The 20,386-nt window shown below is 40.9% G+C and overlaps 1 pseudogene; it reads left to right on the top strand.

Moving 5' to 3' along the window:
- The first annotated feature begins 17,979 nt into the window (after positions 1-17,979).
- LOC128108841 (peptidyl-prolyl cis-trans isomerase A-like) lies at positions 17,980-18,612 on the top strand (annotated as a pseudogene).
- The last annotated feature ends 1,774 nt before the right edge of the window (positions 18,613-20,386 follow it).

Raw genomic sequence — 20,386 nt, 5'->3', positions numbered from 1 at the left:
TGGCAGCCTAAGATACATGGCAAATGTCAACAGTCATACTTGGTTTCTGGAGTTTGACTCTCTCACACCTGCTGTTTCTTACATAGCAACGTGGGCCAACAGTTCCGAAACCACTTCTCATAGATCACAAAAGTGAATTACTAAGTAACTGAATGGTGGGTTATGGGAGCCAGACTTATCCGGCTCACGTTCCTGGTGAGACAGAGGAGAAGGTTAGAATGAAACATGTGCAACTATGTAACAGTTTTGAGCCACACTTGTCAACTCTTCTAGCCTGGTACAGATACAGATGGATGGTTGTGTATGTGTGTACAGACATGGGGGTAACTTATGGAGAAGAAATTGTTAGACATAACTATTTTAGCTGGGGTTTTTTTGTTGTTGTTTTTGCCAACTTGACACAAGCTGGAGTCATCTGGGAAAAAGGACTCTTAATTGAGAAAATGGCTCCATCAGATTGGCTTGTAGGCAAGTCTGTGCAGCATTTTCTTATTAATGATTGATGTAGGAGGGCCCAGCACACTGTTAGTGATGCCATCCTGGGCTTTATGGTCCTGGATGGTATTAGAAAGCAGGCTGAGAAGCCATCATGAGCAAGCCAGTAAACAGCACTCCTCTGTGGCCTCTGCTTCAGTTCCTGCCTCTAGGTTCCTGCCTTGAGTTCCTGCCCTGACTTGCCTCCATAATGGACTGTAATCTTTAAGGTAAAATAAATACTTTCCTCCCCAGATTGCTTCTGGCCATTATTTTTATCACAAGGGAAACCTAAGGCAATTACCCAGCCAGACGACCAAACCAACATGGTAACTCATAATGACTACAGGTGTTCTGACATCATTCAATGATGAGAGCACTTTGCTTATGCAGTCTTTTTCCAGAAAAACTTTTATGCTTCAAACTTCAACTGAAGGACCTTCTTTAAAATCCCTGTTAGGGCTCTGAGGTTTATGGTTGTTGTTGTTGTTGTTGTTGTTGTTGTTGTTGTTGTTGTTATTATTATTATTATAGTCTTTCTATGTGGCTCAGGCTGACCTCAGACTCATCATTTTCCTGCCTTAGCCTCCCAAATGCTAGGCATGTACCACCTCACTTAACTTGTGGTTTTGATTTTTCTTTCAGTACTAAATGTTGCATCTAGGTCCTCACACATATTATATAAATGTTCTACTCCTGATCTATATCCTCAATCCTTTTTTACTCTTTCCTAGCTTGAGACAGAGTTTTGTTAGATTGTCCAGAATAGCCTTGGGCATGAAATCCTTTTTCCCCAGTCTCCTGAATAGCTGAGATTACAGGTCTGTGCCACCAGATCTGGCCTCTACCTTATACCTTTAATATTCCACTAAAGTCCATGTGTTGAATGAAGGCCTAGCCTTCAATGCTTTAATGGTGCCTTTAGGAGGTGATCAGATCATGAGTGCATTGGTCTTATGAATGGACTGACACACTATGGATTCAAAAATTAGCTCACTTCCTTTGGCTCCTGGCCATCATGAGGTGAGCAGTTCCCTCCACCATGTACCTTCTGACATGATGCCTAGCCCCACCACAGGCCCACAAACAATGGAATCAAGCGGCCATGCACTAAAACCAGGAGCCAAATTAAATTCCTCTCTATTGATTTCTCAAGTATTTTGTAACAGAGAGGGAATGCTAGTATAGCATCCGACCTCACACTGCCAAAGTTACAGAAAACTCCCAAGAGCACCCTGGAACCTCTCACAACCAGGAAGAGGCTAAAACTGGGTAACTGACCCACATGGATGAAATCCTAGGGTATGGAAGAACAGTGAGAGAGAAAAAACAGGGAATTCAACAGAAGTGGATCAATGTAGATCCATTAGCTGGCACAAATATTCCATAGTATTGAAATATTTACCAATAGGGGAGATAGGTAGAGGACAAGTGGGCCCTCTCCATTCTGTATCCCCAACATCTCTGTAGATCTATTCTACTGTTAATTTTTATTCTTAATATCATCTCATAATAGCCTTTGACTCAGAAAACTTTTGCCCCAAAATTTTACACACCCATCGCTCCATTCACACCCTTAATTTGTATTTATTTGAAGTCAAGTTTACCTCTCATGTACTTGTGTTTTGCTTTTCATCATACTTTTTCTATTCTGGAGTAATTTGGCCTACAATACGTTTGTGTATACCTCAAAGCTCAGATAAGGAATACAGAACTATGGCCTGGGACTAGGGATGCATTCCCATGCTGGTACCTAGTGTTACTTCAGCACCATCTACATGTCAGAACCTGGTTTATGCATGTGATGTGTTAAAATCCATTTAACACCTCATATCAACTCTATAGACAGCCATTATCACCCTTTTACTGCTGAGGAAATTGAGGTAGCATCCCTAATGAGGAAAAATATCAGAAAGGCAAATGCAATAAAGATGAAATGAGGCCGTGCCTGTGCACCCCAGCAGTGCACCCTGGGGTGTCTTAAGTGCTAAAGAAATGCCAACTCTAATTTCCTCCTGACTTTGGAAATCCTGCTTTCACTCTAAGTACAATTGAGTTCCTCTGGGTGCCTTCATGGCTTTGGGTCCACCACGGATGCTTTCTCTCATTTTCTGGGATGGCATTTTTACTGAGATGATTTGTTACTTCAGATGCAGTTGCAGGGGATAACAGAGTCCCCAGGAACCTCTCATCCAATTTTCCCCATGACACTGAAATGGAAACTACAGTAAGGTATTATCTTAGTCAATGTTCTGTTGCTGTGAAGAAACACCATGGTCATGGCAACTCTTAGAAAGGAAAACATTTCATTGGGGCTGACTTATAGTTCAGAGGTTTAGTCCATTATCATCATTGCAGGAAGCATGGCGGTATGTTAACAGACATGGTGCTGGAGAGTAGCTGAGAGTTCTACATCTGGATCTGCAGGCAGCAGAACACTGGGCCTGACTTGAGCATCTGAAACCCCAAAGCCCACCCCCAGTGACACACTTCCTCCAACAAGATCACACCCACTCCAGCAAAGCCACATGTCCTAATCCTTTCCAACAGAGCCACTCCCTAAGGGCCTATGGGGGCCATTTTCATTCAAACCACTACAAGCTTCATACCCAAGATACTGATATTGAGACAGCCAGCAAATCTTATTCAACATGCCTCAAAATACTTGTTTATATGTGTGCGTTTAGCTTTACACATCTTTGTCTTGTCTATAGACCCCAGCCAAGACATCAATGCATTAAGGAACCCTTGCATCCATCCATGCCTCCTTCCTTCCTAGTACCACTGTCCTTGACAACTAGTCATCTGCTCTCTGCTTCTAAAATGTCATTTCAAGAACGTTGTATGTATGGTCTCATCTAGTATATCACTTTCAGAGAGCAGCTTCAAATGTTGTGTGTGGTCATAGTTTGCTCCACTGTGTGGCTGAGCAAGTGTGCTGGTTGATCTTGACTGTTGATTTGATTGAACTGAGAATCACCTCTGGGTGTGTCTGTGCAGGTGTTTGCAGAGACAATGAAGACCTGCCCTGGATGTGAGTGGCATCATCCCAGAAGCTGGAATCTGGGTGGAATAAATCAGAAAAGACAAGCGCTCGGGAGCACAGGTGCTTGCTCTCTCTGTCTCTTTCTCTGTCTCTGTCTCTCTTTCTCTGTCTCTCTCTCTCTCCCTCTCTCCCCCTCTCTCTATCATCGTCACCCTCCCTCTTCTCTCTTCTCTTACTTCCCCTTCTCTATCCTCTCCTCTCCCTCTTCTCACATCTCTTTTTTCTCCTGCTCCCCTCCCCTTCCCTCCCCTCCCCTCCTCCCCTGTTCCTGCTCTCCTCTCCTCTCTCCCCTCCCCTCCCCTCCTCCCCTGTCCCTGCTCTCCTCTCCTCTCTCCCCTCCCCTCCCCTCCTCCCCTGTCCCTGCTCTCCTCTCCTCTCTCCCCTCCCCTCCCCTCCTCCCCTGTCCCTGCTCTCCTCTCCTCTCCTCTCCTCTCCTCTCCTCTCCTCTCCTCTCCTCTCCTCTCCTCTCCTCTCTTCTCCTGTCTTGCCTCTACTACCTGGTTGCCAAGATATAGAATGCTCTCTGCCAGGACAGATTGGAATCTCTGAAACCTCCCACAACCCCCCTCCCGTCCCTGCATTGTTTTCCTGGGTGTTTATCTCAGTAATGCAGTACGGAAGGTCTGACTGAGTCAGCGGCACTCTGCTATCAGTGCAGTTCACTCATTTAACCCTTGAGTCACTGGAGGTCATCTGAGCTACTGCTGGGTTTTATCTAAAACTTCTTTGCACATTCAAGTATAATTTTTAGTGAACTTACTTTTCATGCACCTGAGATAAATAGATGTGATTGGGGGTTATCCGTTGGTTGTGAGGGTATGATGAAGAAGCAGATAGACTCATTTCCAGAATGGTGTACCATTTCCTATACTTACCTGCTGTGGGATGATCTGTATGTCAAATGTGTTGCTGATTGGTCAATGAATAAATCACTGGTCAGTGGCCAGGCAGGAAGTATAGGTGGGAATAAGAGAGATGAGAATTGAGAGAACAGGAAGCTGGGTGAGGAGACACTGCCACCCGCCATCAGGACAAGGAAGATGTAAAGTACCGGTAAGCCACAAGCCTCGTGGCAAGGTATAGATTAATAGAAATGGATTAATTTAAGCTGTAAGAACAGTTAGCAAGAAGCCTGCCACGGCCATACAGTTTAAAACCAATATAAGTCTCTGTGTTTACTTGGTCGGGTCTGAGCGGTTGTGGGACTGGTGGGTGGCAGAGATTTATCCTGACTGTGGGCCAGGCAGGAAAACTCTAGCTACACTTACCAACAATGAATAGCGAACGGGTCCCATTTCTCCACAGCCTCACTAGCGTTTGGAGCTGTCACTGGTTTTCATTTGTGCCATCCTGATACGTGTATGGTACTATGGTTTGGATATGGCTTGAGCTTGTGGAAATGTGAAATGTTAAGAGGGCAGAGACATAATCTAACTGTGGTATTTAGAGATGAGGTTTTGGGGGGAAAGATTAGGATTAGAAAAGTCTTCAGAAAAAGAAAAAAAGAACAGTCTTCGGGGTGAAGGCACTATGACTGAACCTTGGTGGCTTTGTAAGCAGAGAGAGCAGACAAACACATACTCACAATGGTCCCTGACACTTGCCACATGACGTCCTCTGCCACCTCAGGACTCTGTCCACAAAAAGCCATCAGCAGCAGATGTAAGCCCTTCACTTTGTCTCTAGAATCATGGCCCAGAATAAAACATTTTTTTCTGTTTGTCATGCAATCATTGTGCAAGTAACAACTGAAGGGAAACCAATAGATGTAGTCATTTATAATTGTGAAGTAGTGCAAATCGACCGGATGGGTGGTATACATTAACTCCGTGCATGTTGGCCGTCTACATATCCTACCCACAAAAGGTCCTCATCTCAAGCCAGGCGGTGGTGGCGCACGCCTTTAATCCCAGCACTCGGGAGGCAGAGCCAGGCGGATCTCTGTGAGTTCGAGGCCAGCCTGGGCTACCAAGTGAGTCCCAGGAAAGGCGCAAAGCTACACAGAGAAACCCTGTCTCAAAAAACCAAAAAAAAAAGTGCAAAAAAAAAGGTCCTCATCTCTTCCCTCGTCTATACTTGGATCTTGCTTTCTTCACCAGCTTTTGTTTTGCTTTGGTTTTTTTGAGACAGGCTCTCCTGAAGCCCAGGCTGACTCTCCAGGTACTTGAAGATGACCTTGGACTTCTGATCCTTCTTCCTGCACCTCCAGAGAGCTGGGGTAACAGACACACACACCACCAAGCCTGCTTTATGCAGTGTAGTGGGGTGACACAGGACTTTGTGGATGTGATCAACACCGCACCTGCTGAACTACAGTCCTGTTCCTTTGTCCTTGTTTTCAGGGTTTACTAGTCCAATCCCCAATCCTTTGTCAGATGAAAACTTTTCAACTGTCTCTCCCAGTCAAAAGCTCACCCTTTTCAGGCATAGTGGTGCACGCCTTTAATCCCAGCACTCAGGAGGCAAATGCAAGCAGATCTCCATGAGTTTGAGGGCAGGCTGCTCTAACACAGAGAGACAGTGCCTTAAAAAAGAAAAAGAAGCCGGGCGGTGGTGGCGCACGCCTTTAATCCCAGCACTCGGGAGGCAGAGCCAGGCGGATCTCTGTGAGTTCGAGGCCAGCCTGGACTACCAAGTGAGTTCCAGGAAAAGGCGCAAAGCTACACAGAGAAACCCTGTCTCGAAAAGCCAAAAAAAAAAAAAAAAAAAAAAAAAAAAAAGCTCACCTTCTCAGCCTCATCATGTGGCATCTTTCCGAGAAGTTTCTAATTTGATGAAACCTGCCCACTTCTCTTTTTGTAGTATTTATTTGTTTTATGTATATGGCTGTTTCTCTTTTTTTAGTATTTATTTGTTTTATGTATATGGCTGTTTCTCTTTTTTTAGTATTTATTTGTTTTATGTATATGGATGTTTCTCTTTTTTTAGTATTTATTTGTTTTATGTATATGGATGATGTTTTGCCTGAATGTTTGCCGGTTCACTGTGTGCGTGCAGAGCCCACAGAGACCAGAAGAGATCATCAGATCTCCTGAAAACTAGAGTTACAGACAGTTGTGAGCCACCATGTGGGTGCTGGGAACCAAACCTGGGTCCTCTGGAAGAGCAGCAAATGCTCTTGATTGCTGAACCATCTCTCCAGCCCCTGATTCCCGTAGTTTTATTGGTTGTTTTTCTTTTTGGTTGAGTTGTGTGTTCTGCTTCTCTCTCATTGCTGGTTTGCTGTGGTGGATTCCTTCCTAGCTCTCCTTACTCAACTGTCCTCCTCGAGAAATTTAGCCTTCCCTGTTGTTGTTTGTTTTTGCTCTTTTGGGAGGCCCACCACTCAGCTCCCAAACAAACCACACATGGAGACTTATTCTTAATTATAAATGCCCAGCCTTAGCTTGGCTTGTTGCTAGCCAGCTTTTCTTAGCTTAAATTATCCCATCTATCTTTTGCCTCTGGGCTTTTACATTTCTCTAGCTTCTGTAATCTTACTTTCACTCTTACTCCGTGGCTGGCTGGGTGGCTGGGTGGCTGGCCCCTAGTATCCTCCTCTCCTTGTTCTCTTGTTCCTTCTTCCCTCCCAGATTTTTCCTATATGTATCTGCCTGCCCGCCTGCCTATCCATTCTCCTGCCTTGCTATTGGCCATTCAGCTCTTTAGTAGACCATCAGGTTTCAGGCAGGCAAAGTAACACAGCTTCACAGAGTTAAACAAATGCAACGTAAACAAAAGTAAACCACCTTAAAATGATATTCTACAACACTTTCCTATACTCCTATGTATATATGTAAAATATCATTTTTTATTTTCAGGGGAGAGCAGGAACATGGTCCCCAACTACCACAAATTATTCAGTCAAGTTTCTTGAACTTGGGAAAATCACAAAGGTCAGCATATCCCAAGTGCAATGGATAAATCACCCTCAGAAACCCATGTTCTTGCTAGCTCTATCTCCCCTGTCGGGTCTGGATGTGTATAGTACTCTTTTGAGTACCTTCTGTAGTACTTACTTGGTAGTCTTTAACTGCCTTGGTTTGTGCTTACCTTGAAATATCCCTATTGCTCTGTCAACTTTAAAAGGGAGCTTTGCTAGCTACAGCACTCTTGACTGGCAGTTACTTGCTTTCAAGCCTTGAAATGCCTCTTCTGGTTTATTGAGCTCCTGTTGAGAGACCTGAAGTTACACTGGTAAATTTATCTTCATAGATGATTTGGCATTTTCCGTAACAGCTTTTTTTAATGCATTTATTTTATGTGTATTTTTTTTTTTCTGCATGTATATCTGTGCACCACATTTGTGCAGCGCCTGCAGAGGCCAGAAGAGGACACTGGAACTGGAGTTACAGACAGCTGTGAGCTACCATGTAGGTGCTGGGAATCAAACCTGGGTCCTCTGGGAGAGCAGCCAGTGCTCTTAGCCACTGAGCCATCTCTCCAGCCCCTCTAACAGCTTTTTGTTTGATTGTTTTGTTTTGTTTTTTTGAAACAGGATTTCACTGTTTAGCCCTGGCTGGCCTGGAACTCACTATGTAAACCAAGCTGGCCTCCAACTCACAGAGATCCACCTGCCTCTGCCTCCCAAGAGGACCACCATGCCAAGCACCATAACAGCAATTAATATGGTTTCTTCTCTCTGTAGAGTTGATATCTTGACTATATGCCGAGATGCTCTCCCCTGGTAATGTCTATTTGGGGTTCTAATGTCTCTTGTGTTTGGATGTCCACATCTTTCTTTAAATCTGGAGAGTTTTCTGCTATGATTTCATTGACTATGTCCTCTGCATGTTTAGTATTTCTCTCAGCTCCTCCTCCTATCCCATTGTCTTAGGCTTGGGCTCTTGGTCTTATACTAGAGTTCCTGGATATTGCAGCCATACTTTTTCCCCCTTGTTGATGTTGGTAGCATTTTTTAACCTTGTCTTCTACTTCTAATATCCTTTCTTTTGAGTCTATTGATGACACTTCCTGCTATGTTTTTTCTGTTGGATTCACCAAGTTGTTCATTTTCAATATTTATAATTGTTGAGTCTTTTTAATCTCAATTTTCTTTCAGAATTTTTTTAATGTTGCTTATGTTTTCATCATCATGACTGGATTTCTCATCCATTTTGGTGTTTTGTTTCATTTCCTATGTTGCTGCCTTTCTTTTCTGGGTCTGGAAACAGTTCATCTTGTTTGTGTCGCCCTCAATGTCACTGGTCACTTTTACCAGTAAACTTTTGAAGTCTTTGTCTGGAGTTTTACCCATTTCCATGTCTCTGGGTTCAGTAGCTAAGGATCTGTGCTCTTTTTCTGTGTTACATTTTGCACTGTTGATTTGGATCCCTCTTTGCTGTAGCTGGGGACCTTCCTTCTGAGCAGCCTACTCTTGAAGACTCAGTATACTCATGGAAAGGAGAGGAACCATATCTAGGTGGAGATTCCACTTCCCATCACCCCAAGGGAGGTGTGTCCAGCTTACTTCCCCTCACTGTGTCCCTCACATTTCCTCTGGGCTTTGGTTGCTCTTTCACTGCCTGTGCTAACTCCCAAGGCTTCCCCCTTTTCTTCTTTTTGGAATAGAATGTGTTGTTTTCTTACTATGGCCCCATCAGACCACATGAGAGCAGTCCTAGCCCGCATAACACCTAGAAGAAAAAAAAAAGTGAGACCACTAAGACCCCATTTTCCTTAGCCTAGACTTGAATTAAAAGTCTGTAGCAGAGTAAGCATAGACAACCAGGGCCCAGAACCCCAGAACTTGCGGCTACGGTTCTTGCGTGTTCTCTCTCTCTCTCTCTCTCTCTCTCTCTCTCTCTCTCTCTTTCTGGATTCACACCTTGGACACTAGGTGGCTGTTTTGAAATTCCCTCGGATTGGTACTGTTCTACGAGGACTTGGTAAGTCACTTAACATATCAGATATTTTAAAGGAAACCATTTAAAAGAGAAATTTTTTTCCACATTAAAAAAAATGGGTTTTCTGTGTTCATTGGAAGAAAATTGGGCTTTGTTTGCAATTTTAAGCAGTCTGACAATGGAACAGCTATATGAGAAGATTAATGTTGATCGAATTATGCATTTTATTACTATGCTTATCTCATTTTACTATTTAAAACGATAGTCAATTTAAGTGCCAGGGTGACAGCTTTAGAAAAACTTGATAAACCTGTAAAAACTCAGACAGAAGAAACTAACAGTGAAGTTGCTTCAAGATTGGATCATAGGGTTACAGAAAGAAAGCCTGTTTTCACACAGTCACCCTTAGTTTGTCCAGTAACCATACAGCAGTTGCCTGATCAAATGACTACACAAAATATTTGGGCTCCAATTGAAATGTTAGATTTATGAAGGTTTAAGGAGGCAATAGTATCTTATGGCATGCATTCCCCATATGTAAAGCAAATGTTAAACTCTTGGTCAACATATAATAGGATTGTACCACAGGACTGGCGGGAGCTGGCACAAGCTGTTCTTGAACCCAGTCAAAGGCTTCAGTGACTAACTTGGTTCAAGGATGAAGCTAAAAACATAGAAAAACAGTGGAGGGATAAAGGAATACAAGTCTGCCAGGATCAGCTTATTGGAGAAGGTCAATATGCTTCAGCACAAGCACAATGTTTATATGATGGCCAAACCCTAATTTTATGTCGAACAGCAGCCTTGAATGCATGGGACAGAGTTGAGGAACCAGGAAAAAAAACTGAGTCATTTACAAAGGTTGTACAAGGCCCAAAAGAATCTTTCACAGATTTTTTACAAAGACTGGCTTCAGCAGTAAAGAGAATGGTCCCGGATTCAGAAGCTAGTAAGATAATAATTGAATCTTTGGCCTTTGAGAATGCGAATGCAGCATGTAAAACAATAATCAGGCCGTTAAAGGCAAGATCTGCACTTTGGAAGATTGGATTAGAGACACGGTTAATGTTGAAGCTCATGAGCATGATGATACGTGGATAAGGAGAAGCAATTTCAAAAGGTTTGAGGAATGTTAGATGTTTTAGATGTGGAAAGCAAGGACATTTGAAAAGGGACTGTAAACAAGTCATTCCTAGAAACAATGTTTCTTCAAGGAACAATGGCAACAGACTACCCCTTCCTTCTGGAGTATGCAGAAGGTGTGGTAAGGGAAAACACTGGACCAACGAGTGTAGATCAACAAGGGACAGACAGGGTAATCCTTTGCTTCAGTCTTCAGGAAACTCCCAGAGGGGCCTCATGCAGGCCCCAATAGCAAATCCAGTTCAAACCTTTCCTGCATCATAGAGGAAACCCCTACTCAGAGCAATTAAATAACCAAATGCCTATTGGAATAAGTAATGCTGGTCAGGATGATGAAACAGAGAGAATAGAAAATTCAGGAGAAAACATAAAGAAAATTTTTTGGCAAACTTCTATTAATGAACAAAGACCAAAATTATCGATAAAAATAAATGGTGTTTTGTTGTCTGGTCTGGTAGACACAGGTGCGGACGTTACCATAATTGCACCAGAATTTTGGCATCCAACTTGGCCTCTTCAGGAGGTAAACATTCGACTGTTAGGAATTGGGACATTATCTCAGGTGAAACAGAGTGCAAGATGGCTCGAATGTATAGGTCCAGAAGGACAGAGAGCAAAATTAAAACCATATGTGGCTAACATAGCTATGAACCTGTGGGGTCGAGACTTGTTACAACAATGGAATACTCAGATTAACATCCCTCCAATCTCAGAAACAAATCATAAACTAGCACATGTTTCTGAGAGAAATATTAGAAGGCATTATTCTGAGTGGTCACCAGCCATCCATATTATACAAGAACAGGGCACAACAACTGATGATCTTCCAAAAACAACAACAGCTCTACCTTTAAAATGGTTAACAGACAAGCCTGTATGGGTCCAGCAATGGCCTTTAACAACAGAGAAACTCCAGGCTTTAGAAGAGCTGGTAGAAGAACAGTTAAATGCTCAGCATATTGAAGAATCAACAAGCCCTTGGAATTCTCCTGTATTTGTTATTAAGAAGAAATCTGGTAAATGGAGAATGGTAACAGACCTTAGAGCAATTAACAAAGTAATTCAGCCAATGAGTTCTCTACAATCTGGAATTCCTTTGCCTACTCTGTTACCAAAAGGATGGCCTCTCATAGTTATTGATTTAAAAGACTTTCTTTTCAATACCCTTACAAGAAAAAGACAGAGAAAGATTTGCTTTCACAGTGCCTATTTATAATAATTCTCAACCGGTTAAAAGATTTCAGTGGAGGGTCCTCCCACAAGGAATGTTGAATAGCCCAACTCTGTGCCAATATTTTGTACAACAGCCATTGGAAGTGATACGTAAAAAATTTCCTAAATCTATAATTTATCATTATATGGATGATATTTTACTAGCTGACTCAAATGCAGATACTTTAGAAAGAATGTTTGAAGAAGTAAAGAAAATTTTGCCTTGCTGGGGATTACAAATTGCTCCTGAAAAGATACAAAGAGGGGATTCTATTAATTATTTAGGATATAAAATAGAGCTACAAAAAATTAGACCCCAAAAGGTGCAAATTAGGAGAGATCAACTACAGACTCTTAATGACTTTCAAAGATTATTTGGAGATATTTCTCATCTAAGAACTATTGTTGGGGTAAAAAATGATGAACTGCATAATTTGTTCAAAACCTTAGAAGGTGACAAGGACTTAAATAGTCCAAGAGAATTATCACCTGAAGCTGAGAAAGAATTGGCCTTGGTAGAAAAGAAAGTACATGAAGGGCACGTGGATCGTATTGATCCAAAGCTGGATTGCATTTTGGTTATTTTACCTTCTAGGCATTCCCCAACAGGAATATTAATGCAGAGGGAAGATATTATATTAGAATGGATATTTTTACCAAATAAACCAAATAAAAAATTAAAAACTTATGTGGAAAAAATCTCTGACTTGATTTGGAAAGGAAAATTGAGACTTCGTCAATTAGCAGGAATAGACCCAGCAGAAATTGTCATACCTTTAACTACGGAGGACATTGAAAAATTATGGACAGAAAGTCAACCTTGGCAAAGAGCTTGCAGTAATTTTTTGGGAGAAATTAACAGCAAATATCCCAAAAGCGATAGAATTGATCTAATAAAGAGAGCTGATTGGATCTTGCCTCGAATTGTATGGGAAAAACCCATATCTGGAGTTCGTACATTTTATACAGATGCCAACAAACAAGGAAAAGCAGGTTACAAATCGAAAATTTAAGTAAAGTGGTTCAAAGTCCTTATAATTCAGTTCAAAAATCAGAATTGTATGCTATTCTGTTGGTATTAATGGATTTTTCAGAACCTCTCAACATAGTAACTGACTCTCAGTATGCTGAAAGAGTAGTATTACATATTGAGACTGCAGAATTTATCCCTGATGCTTTAGAATTAACTTCACTATATTTATTCAATTACAAGATACAATCAGGAAAAGGAGTCATCCTTTATATATAACTCACATCCAATCCCATACTGGTCTGCCAGGCCCTCTAGCACAAGGCAATGATGAGATTGATAAACTATTGATAGGAAATGTGCTGGAGGCCTCAGAATTTCATAAAAAACATCATGTCAATAGTAAAGGTTTAAAAAAGGATTTTTCCATAACCTGGCAACAAGCCAAAGAAATAGTAAAGAAATGTCCTACTTGTTCCTTCTACAATCAAACGCCATTACCAGCTGGATGTAACCCAAAAGGTACTCAAAGGAATGAAATCTGGCAGATGGACGTGTTTCACTTTGCAGAATTTGGAAAACTGAAATATGTACACCACACTATCGATACTTATTCAGGATTTCAGTGGGCAACTGCTTTGAGTTCTGAAAAAGCTGATTCTGTAATCACTCATTTGCTAGAAGTTATGGCCATCATGGGTATACCTGCACAAATCAAAACTGATAATGCTCCATCATATATCTCTGTTAAAATGAAACAGTTTTTTGCTTATTACAATATAAAGCATATTACAGTCATACCACATAATCCTACAGGTCAAGCAATTGTAGAAAGATCAAACAGAACTCTAAAGGATATGCTAAATAAACAGAAAGGGGTAACAAAAACCCCCAGAAACAGACTGCATAATGCTCTATTAACTTTGAATTTTCTTAATGCCAATGAGAAAGGAACAACAGCTGCAGAGAGACATTGGATAATAGAAAAAACTACAGAATTAAATCAGCCTATATACTTTAAGGATGTGCTGACCTCAGAATGGAAACCAGGGTATGTGTTACGTTGGGGACGAGGTTTTGCTTTTGTTTCTACAGGAGAAGATAAGTTGTGGGTACCATCAAAATTGATAAAGGTTCGATTTGAACAAGAGAAACCTCTTAATTAGAGGAGGTGATAGTTCTTCAACAAGCATGAACATCCAATTTAAACTAACTTATATCAGTAACACATGTCTTTTCATTTAATCAGATAATAACTTGCCAAAAAGGAACATCCCCAAAATTAGTCTTGGGGAAAGGTTTTTGTTTTTGTCTTTTAGGAGAATGAAGGTTAAGGAATCTGAAGAACACTGGACAAATGAGACAACTGAAGAAAAGGGACAAATCATCTATCCCAGGAAACAGAGTGAAACGGCGTATGGGTATATATTATCTAAAAAATTTTATGTCTTCCTAAATGTTTGTTTCTGCTTTTCTCTAAAAATTTAACACTATTGGTCTTCTAATAGTCCCCGTTCAATTAAAATTTAAAGCTGACTTTAGAGTTGGAGAATGGCTCTCTCGTTCTTTAAACTCAAGCATGTTGTTAAAAGGAAAATGCAAACTCCCTGTATCATGCCAGAATAAAAGAGCCATCTTCTGCTATGGGACAGGAGAAAAGCCAAATTAATTAAGGGACTATTCTATTACTAATCTCAACTCTTTGATTCTATTCTGATTCTTTAAAACTTTTATTAAAGTATAAATTTTATATCAAAATTTACAAGATTAATATATATAGATATATAGATATACATACATTTTAAACTTTGTTAAGATATGAATGGTCATATAGAGTACTAACTAATTCTAGAAAAAAGGCTTCAATTAGCTGCATATATATGTCTTTGTGTTTGAGTCTCTTATCAGTTTTCTGCAGGAAATCACGGCCAGGCCTAACATCAACTGAAGTCTCCAGGAAGAAGTTGGGGCCCCACAACAACAACAATTCCACGTGGACAATAATAATATCACTAAGCTGACAAACATCATCTACAGATCAGCTTTGAACTACAAGGTGCTCAGAGCAATTTTGAGATGACTAGCTGAGATGATCCAGTCTCAAAGACTACTTGAATAAGGACTTGAGATAAACCCTGAACTTTGGCATTATACACAGACTGGATAATGAAGGATATGGTTACCTTTCCTAGAATTTGACAATTAACCTAAAATTTTTCTTTCAGGATAAAGATAACTTCGCCCATACCCAGCAGGAAGCAATTTTAAGAATACGACGCCCACATTCCCAAAGAGGTGGTGTGGGGCGGGTGGTTTTTTGGTCTTTTTAATGGGTTTTGGGTCTGGGATAATTTTCATTGTTTAGGGGGTTGGTTACAAGTTGTTGTCAAGGGTTAGGAAAAAGGCTAAGCAAAGGAGATTAGATTTAAGGTTCTTGTTTTAAAAAAAAAGAGAAAGAAAGAAGAAGAAAAAGACAATTACTAGTTTTAAATACTTTACATTGGATTGGATTGTTTTATATTGTATACAAATTATACATATTGAAATTGATATTGTTAGAAAATGCTATATGTATATCTCTAATTGTACTTATACTGTTCATTTAACAATGCAATTTTCTGATCCTTGAATGTTATTATTACCAACTATTAGGATATAAAGAAATGAAAGTTAGTAGTTAGACATTACAATAGAACTTGTAGTCATATTAGATATGTTTTAAAAATTGAGCAGATATATTTTAGACAGGTCATCTTCAAACCCTTCAGAGATCTACAGAATATGGCATTTAAAATGTTTTAATAACTTAGAAAATTTTTCTTTTTTGTTATGATTATGAGACATGTCAGCTCCTGGCAGTACCAATCTACTTCAGAGAAAATATGGGCATTGAAGAAACTGCAATTGGAGTTAACTTTCATTGTGGCAAAAGTTAGCCACTGGACAACAAAGTATCCTTGAATCAACTGCTGACAAAATGGACAGACAGGACATGAAACAAAGGACTACTGATTCTTGCCAAAACAAGTGTGGTTATGGCTTTATCAAAAGGCATCTTCTGAGGCCAGGACAATATGGCACCATCCCTGAAGTGGCCTTCGCAATTCGGAAAAGGTACAGTGCCCTTTTCTTCGAAGGCAGCTGAACAGGCAGTGGGCCAATGGCTTCTGATGTGCAATGGAACAGCAGCTGAAACAGTTATTCTTGAAGAGTAACTAAGCTCACGCCTCTCAATAGTAGACTGGCATTTGATAGAGGGATGTGGAGAAGAACGGGATGCTGAGATGAAGCCATATATACACAGCCAAGAAGAATGGACAGCTGAATTAAAAAACCATCAACAATTTCCAGAATTTAAAATCCTGAATCATGACATGACACTAGTGGAATTCAGGTGTTTCTGGTACATGGACTGCTCTCACCCAATGTGAGGTTGAACTGATGACCTTGTGTACATCCTACTTCACAAATGAGTCTGTCAGATACGCTAAGCCTATAGGCTGAAGATGATGCCCCAACACTGTGGAGAAACCTCAGGTGACTGTCCAGGCAGCTGGCTGTTTCTGTCAACTCACAAATTTTTTGGAAGTTGCTTGCATGCACTTTCTGTTTTTATTTTTGTTAGCTAATAGTATTTCCTTCTTGGGTCTCTGAGGAAATTGAAGATTAGGTAGTTATAGTTGAAGTTTAGTTAGTTATAGTTGAAGATTAATTAGGATAGAAAGTGAATTAGATACATTTTGGACTTAACAAAATAGGATAGATAATGAAATTATTTTCTCTGAATTTGTCAAATACAAATGGACTAGACATTGTTTAGACATTTATTACTTGTATATATTGTATATAGTCATTGTACTTTTGTATATAGTTTTTCTTTTGTTAGTTATAACCTTTTTCTTTTTTTTCCTTTTTATTAAAATAGAAAAGGGGAAATGTGGTGGTATTTTACTTGTACTGAAATGTGATTTTAATTGTATGTTAATAATTAAAGTTGTCTGGGGGTCAGAGCTATTAGAGCCATAGCAAGTGCGTGGCGGCAGTGGCGCACGCCTTTAAGGACCTGGAGGGTGGTACATACAGGCAGTGACGAGGCAGTCACATGTTTGGGTTTACAACCAATGAGAAGGCAGAACAGAAAGACTATAAAGACATACACACAGGAAGTAGGTCCCTTTTCGGAGAGCTCTTTTGGCTGAAGAGGATCCCTGAATCAGGAAGGGTGAGGCTCTTAGCTCTGACCTCTTGACTTTCTTCTCTGAATCGGCTCTGTGTTTCTTATTTAATAAGACCGTTGGTTACATCTACAGAGTGGAGATGTGAGTGTGTTCCCACCTGACAAAGAGTACTGCGCAGTCAGCTCTGAACCCAAGCTACTTTTCCCTAAATTTCTTGGTACCTAGAAAAAATAAACTCCTATGAATCTTGAGGGGGAAAAGAGTTGGAATGTTGCCGATTCAAAGTCAAAATTATCTTGTGCTCTCTTTAGTTCCCTTAATAGCCATGTATTGACTTCTTCCCCTCTGATCTGACATTCTTCTGTCAGGAAACCCTTTGGAATGTATGACAGACCAGAAGCTTCCAGCAGCCCTGAAGCAAAGAGTTTCATTGGGTGACCTCTGAGAGCTATGTCCCTATTAGAACTCACTCAGCTGACCTGCCCACCAATGTATTTTCAAATGTCTTGGTTTATAAATGCCTTTTCTTCTGTGCCTATAAACACTCATGTAACTGCTTCCACATAGGAGCATGTTATCAAGGTCAAGTTAAATCCATATCCCCAGGATCATCATTAGTCATACATAGCTCAATATAAAGTACCCCTTACTCCCTTTGAGGTTAGAGCTACATTTTGCATCTACACTTTGGGGTCCCAGTGTGGAGGTCCTAAGAATGAAGCACTTTCACAGGAGAAGGCACTCAGGGAGGCAGCAGATACCAGCAAGGACCCTTGTACCCAAGCATCCATAGTTCCTCCCTCAGGCAATACTGTTACTTCTTCCTGTGGCCTGGATAAGCCTTTGATTTGGGTTGATGATGCTTTGGTTTATCCAGAGCTGGCTGTTGGCTATCCTGCATTTGTTTCGGGTTTTCATAGCCTTTTTTTTTTTTCAGAACATTTGCTTGCTAGTTAGCATTTGGCTTTTCTCTTATGCCGACTCTAGAATCTCACTGTGTCTTTTTCCTGTGTGTTACCATGTTTGTTACATGTCCCTTTTAGTTTAGAAATTCTATTAGTACCTGATCATAAAAATGCCAAAGATAGCTTTGCAGACGCCGCTGTCCCCTTGTCGCCGCTTGCTGCAGCCATGGTCAACCCCACCGTGTTCTTCGACATCACGGTGGACGGCGAGCCCTTGGGTCTCCTTCCAGTTATTTGCAGACAAAGACAGTAGAAAACTTCCACACCCTGAGCACTGGAGAGAAAGTATTTGGATATAAGGGTTCCCTCCTGTCACAGGATTATTCCAGGATTCATGTGCCAGGGTAGTGACTTCACACGCCATAATGGCACTGGTGGCAGATCCATCTATGGAGAGAAATTTGAGGATGAGAACTTCGTCCTGAAGCACACAGGTCCATGGCAAATGCTGGGACCAGACACAAATGGTTCCCAGTTTTTTATCTGCACTGCCAAGACTGAGTGGCTGGATGGCAACGTGGTCTTCAGGAAGGTGAAAGAAGGCATGAACATCGTGGAAGCCATGGAGCGTTTTGGGTCCAGGAATGGCAAGACCAGCAAGAAGATCACCATTTCCGACTGTGGACAACTCTACTTCTTTCGATTTGTGGGCTTCTTACCCACTAGATCATTCCTTCTGTAGCTCAGGAGAGCACCCCCACCCCTCTGCTCACAGTACCCTGTAATCTCCGCTCTCACTGGAGTTCTTTGGGTTCCATATTCTCATTCCCCTCCAAGTCTAGCTGGATTGCAGAGTTAAGTTTATGATTATGAATAAAAACTTAGTAAGAGAAAAAATGCCAAAGAGAAAAGATATTTTCTTCCTCCTAGCTGACAAAGTAGGGTGATGTAGGAAACACCCCCAAAACATAAAGCAGCCTCATAAGGAAGTCCCACATTCCTACACTGGAAAGAATCATATTGCCTCAAGCAGGAGGACACACATGGGGAATCACCCAGTGTCTTGAGCCCCCTGGTGTTCCTGTGTGGATGCAGGACCCCCCAGGGCATGTGGGAGGAACTTGTGATGCCCCAGGGGATACTCTCATGAGCAACACATCACACTGACCCAAAACGAGTCCCACCAGAGGGTTACAATTTCCAGAAAAGGGGGGAAAGACATGACGATGGGAAATAAAAATTCAAAACGGAGAAAGTGTGTGGAGGAAAAAACACCATTTTAACTCCAGATGGTTTTATGCTTGATAATTATGTTAATTCAACTTTCAGATTTTTTTTAATGGAGAACATTCTATATTCCCAGGTTGGAGGTTTTGAGTAGTAAACTAGACATCCTTGACCACAAAACTAAGGATCATAAGAGGTAATTAATTGAATTTTTTAAACACCTAAAAAAAATAATAAAGTTGCTCATTTACTAGGGAACAGAGAGATTAAGAGATTTTCAAAGTTGAAAGTAAGGATCTTAAAATTTTAGAAATAATAAGAAAACTTTAAATATGTAGGACTAAAGATAAATTCTGAGGAATCTAACTTTCCTCAGCCTGCTGCTTCCGTCTATTTTGTCTATCTTTGACATTTCCCCTTTTTTATCACCCTCTTTGACCCTCTTCTCTGGTCATCCTCAACTACAACAAAAATATTTTATTTATTTATCTGTTTCTATGTGATTGTTTTGCCTGCATGTATTTTTGTGTGCCCCCACATGCAGTGCCCACAGAGGCCAGAAGAGGGCATCAGATCCTCTAAGACTGGAGTTCTAGATGGTTGTGGGTGCTGGAATCAAACCTGAGTCCTCTGGAAGATGCTTTTAACTGCTCGGCCATCTCTCCAGCCCCTAGAACAAAGTCTTTCATCAAAGAGAAAGATCGTCCCTGTCTCTTTTAAGATAAAGCCTAGAGGGAAAAGAGATCACAACATCATCTACATTCTCTGGACAAAAGCCAGGCAGAAAACATTGATGTTGGAGTTCCCTGTGTTGTATTAGGATTCATTAAAGAATTTCATATCATCCTATTGACCTACAAACCAGAGACTTCTCACTTGTATTAATTAATCCGGAGTTTTCGTTTCAAGAGCATCTCCCTCCCTGCTCATTAACTTAACAAAGGAGAACATAGTAACATAAGCCCACATTAACAAGCTTCTCTCTTTACCTTTTTACATTTTACTAGCCCTCTCTCATACTTGAAAGAAAAGAGAGAGATGTAAATTTCCCGATCTTGAATTCTGGCTTAATGTAGTTCCATTAGGTGATCTTTTAGTCTGTGGAACATTTTCTTTTTCTTTTTCTTTTTCTTTTTCTTTCTTTTTTTTTTTTCTGAGACATGAAACAGTCCTGATTTCCTACAAGTCAGCCTTGTATTTCTACCCACCACTAATCTTTGGCACATGGGAAGGAAAGACCATAAAATGATGCTGTCATGGGCTGGGTGGGTGGTCCAGTGAGTGAAGTGTTTGCTACATAGCACAAGATCCCCAGTACCCATGACACGAAGGCACGAGGTTGTAATTCCAGCTTGGGGAAGCAGAGATAGACAGGGGACTGGGGACTGGCCAGCCAAACTAGCTGA

The sequence above is a fragment of the Peromyscus californicus genome, unplaced genomic scaffold, assembly GCF_007827085.1.
Source record: "Peromyscus californicus insignis strain IS unplaced genomic scaffold, ASM782708v3 Scaffold_13__1_contigs__length_99412109, whole genome shotgun sequence".
Lineage (NCBI taxonomy): Eukaryota > Metazoa > Chordata > Mammalia > Rodentia > Cricetidae > Peromyscus > Peromyscus californicus.
The sequence above is the reverse complement of the archived record's forward strand: the minus strand, read 5'-3'. Positions and strand labels throughout refer to the sequence as shown.